The sequence below is a fragment of the Danio rerio genome, chromosome 23, assembly GCF_049306965.1.
Source record: "Danio rerio strain Tuebingen ecotype United States chromosome 23, GRCz12tu, whole genome shotgun sequence".
NCBI lineage: Eukaryota > Metazoa > Chordata > Actinopteri > Cypriniformes > Danionidae > Danio > Danio rerio.
In genome coordinates this window covers 44,966,245-44,969,898 of record NC_133198.1, presented here as the reverse complement: position 1 = coordinate 44,969,898, position 3,654 = coordinate 44,966,245, and the positions used below count along the sequence as shown (strand labels likewise).

The window sequence follows — 3,654 nt, the reverse complement described above, 5'->3', positions numbered from 1 at the left end:
AGAGATTTTGACTTGATAGCATCACACAGTTGCCGCAGATTTGTCGGCTGCACATCCACGATGCGAATCTCCCGTTCCACCACATCCCAAACGTGCTTTATTAGATTGAGAACTGGTGACTGATGAGGCCATTTGAGTGCAGTGAACTCATTGTCATGTTCAAGAAACCGGGCTGAGATGTTGAGTTACTGTTGCCTTTCTATCAGCTGGAACTAGTCTGGCCATTCTCCTCTGACCTCAGGCATCAACAAGGCATTTCTGATACTTGGTTTAAACTGCAGCAGATTGTCCTGGTCCAGTCTACATGCCTAAATGCATCGAGTTGCTGCCATTTGATTGGCTGACAAGAAATTTGCGTTAACGAGAAGTCAAACAGGTGTACCTAATAAAGTGGCCGGGGAGTGTAAATATTTACTAATCAGCTTGTTAAAAAGGCCATTATAATCTTGAATGTGTTGACTGCTGATCGCAATTCTCTTTCCCTTTTACCGAGACTGAGTGAAAGGCAAGCGGCCAATCAGCATTCGCTGAGAGACACGCAGCCAGCCTATCGGCTTCGCCGAGCTACTTGCAGCAAAACAATGCGCTCGGCAGATGTGAAAGTGAGCTTAACTGATCGCAAATAAAGCTTTCTGTGCCGTTGCATAGGACAAACTCCTGTTTATGTTATAAGTCGTGTGCGTATATGAAAGTAAGTATGTTTTCTGATTTTTGTGATATTATTGTAAGTGCTGTAGGCTGAACTTTTGGCTGTTCATTTAGCGGTTTTCTTCGCTTTCACTTTGCGTTCAGCTGTTTGCTCGACGTTAGAACGTAAATATTTCTGCTTTAATTATGTTTTCTGTCTTAATGTTATTAATGTGTATTTAATTGTATTTGCATTTAAAAGTGGTTGTTTAAAAGTATTTGTGCAGTTATAATTAACCTAGTTGTAATAGTCAATAATAGTCTTGCATGCTGAACATGCCCAGGCATATCCCAGTGAGCACTATGTGTTCTGTATAGCTGCCTTATGTATATATTCATTTGTTTATGCCTCAGTCATCTGTTTCTTATATCTATTTATCTGTTTATAGGTATATTGTGATTCATTTTTCTCATGTATATTTACTTTTCTTCTTTATTTCTGTTTTATAGAAAGACCACACACACACACACATGCTTAATCAATAACCTTGGCATACTGAGTTGTGGTGACAATAAACGGGTTACTCCCATACCCGAACCATCTTGTACATCTCTTACCGGACACCCTGTGGTGGGTTTCCAATTAACTGGCAACATAACTAAATGAGATTGTGCTACTGAAGTGCACTCATTTTTACACAGCTGTTCTGAATAAAAAGCTGATCAGTGATGTGGATAAGATATAAGAACAGGAAAGTGACTAGAAAACATCTTCAGATCCTCCCTTGGTGTTGATCTTGGTGTTATTCCGCACCTGGTGGTCATTTTCTTAATTATCTGACAAACATCATTTAACTGGAAGCCATTCACTTAAACAGCAGCCTGATGGGATGCATTTTAATATATCAGGACTCTGAGTGGAATTAAATCAATGTCAGTCACTATAGTGCTGTTGTATATTGGTTGACTGCCTGGTGTAATGCAGTAGCATGCAGGTTGATCCTCCCGAGGACTGGTTTGTGCACAATCGTCTCTGTGCCCTTGAGCAAGACACCTCAGGTTATCCAGCAGAACTGTCCTTGTAAAAGTGCAGTCACTTTGGATAAAAGCCTGAGCTTGATGAGAAGGTAGAAATTAAATAGCCGCAGGAGGCCCAGATGGCCGGTTTCTAGGGGTCAGAGCTGTTTCCTGCCTCTTTAGTGATAAATGAAGGGAAAGCAACACGTCTGTGGGGTTTTGTTTTTCTGGATTGCTGCTGTTCTTTAATCAAAATGCAGAAGCAGCAGGGGTGGACTAGACTGTTGTAATCTGATGAGGGCGCCAATGAGCATAGGCATTGCTATGCTACTGTGCAAGATCTAAAACTAATCAAATGATTTTGTTAGCTCACATTGCTAGTATTGTGCTGAACAATGAATCTGTGCATGTCATTAAAAAAACCCCTTGTAATCTAAAATTAAAATCTGTATATGCAGCACCTGTTTGTTATTAATTCAGTCATTTTCTTTTCTGCTTATTCCATTTATTAATCAGGGGTCGCCACAGCGGAATGAACCACCAACTTATCCAGCATAGGTTTACCCAGTGGATGCCCTTCCAGCAGCAACCCATCACTGGGAAACATAGCTGTTTGTTTTCAGTTAAATTCTCCGATTAAAGGTGCAGTAGGTGATATACTTCCACAATGCTAACAGCTTCGCATAAATCTCTGAGGGCCTACTCACACTATGCCATCCGTACCATGCCCAGGCTCGTTTCCCGGATCGTTTGAGAAGTGTGAGTGCGCTGAATCGGGCTCAAGCACGGTTCACTTGGCCGGCCCAGGCCCGGTTGGAAGAGGTGGGCCTGAGCGCGGTTCACTTGGGCTTTGGCGCGGTACGCTTGTGTGTGAGTGCAAAACGCGCCAAAGCCTGAAACTGAAAGCAAGACGTGACTTTTAAGGGGCTGTTTCATATGGATTTATTAATCATTCTTACTGTTCAGTGAACGCAAACTGCCGTAGTTTATTAAAGACGAGAACTCCTCACTGCACCACAGCTGCGCGCCTTCAGCAGACCTCCTCATTCCTGCAGTACGAGAGCTTAATGATTGTTTATGAGCGCCAAAAGTGGCGGATCTGTTCGGCGAAATATCTTACTGCGTGTCACCGCATCCCTAAGGACTGTTTGGCAAAATATTAGACCCCCCCCCCCCCCCCATCCAAAGCCACGCCTTTCAAAACAGGAGCAGGCGCACCTTAAAGATGACAGCAAAAGAACCCACTCTTGTGTGTTAAAAGCAACTAGTGTTTGTCCGGCGGCGTGCAGGAATTAGCTGGTCAACAAAAAAAATTGAAGATCCATCAAGATGTGCAGTGTAAATGCAACATATTGACATTTTAGTTGTTTGAAATATTATAATGTATAAGAAAATCAAATATATATAGAGAGAGAAGTCTGTAAAACAACAGAAAATGTGCTGGCAGTTTATTACAAGGTTTTGTGGCACAATATACAATACCAACCCAGACAATATATCAATTTAAAATATTTAAAACATTGATAAAAGTACAAAATCTAACTTCAGTAACAAAGTCGAAGCAACAATGTGAAAATGAATTTGAGTTGATTCTCCCAGAGGAAATTTGGCAAGACATTATAAATAAGATCCATTCAACTTCAATTTGACATACTATTGGGTATATGCCGAGCTAGTGTTGTTCCCATAATTATAAACTTTCAACTTATAAACTTATTGTGTTTTTTTTTTTCCATTTTATACGGTTCCTTTTACAGCATCGATGTTGTAATATAATTAAAATACATTCAGTGAAATAAACTTTGGCATTCATTTAGTTGCTCAAATGTAAAACGAGACAAAAGGCCATTTACTCGTACGCGCCCGTCAGAATTGGCAGGATATCGCAGAAGCTCCATTGAATATACTGGGGTAAAATAAATGCTCATATTATAAAGACATGGTGAGGGGGAAATGTAATTTAATGCAGTGCTTCTTGTACAATCTGAGACCCACTTTATATCGGATATC

General features: G+C 40.7%; 1 long non-coding RNA gene across 1 annotated transcript; it reads left to right on the top strand.

The window, feature by feature from the left end:
* Window positions 1–592: 592 nt before the first annotated feature.
* LOC141380569 (uncharacterized) lies at window positions 593–3,437 on the top strand. The gene is made up of 3 exons (XR_012398798.1): window positions 593–691; window positions 1,138–1,258; window positions 2,161–3,437. It is a non-coding gene; the product is annotated as an uncharacterized lncRNA (long non-coding RNA).
* The last annotated feature ends 217 nt before the right edge of the window (window positions 3,438–3,654 follow it).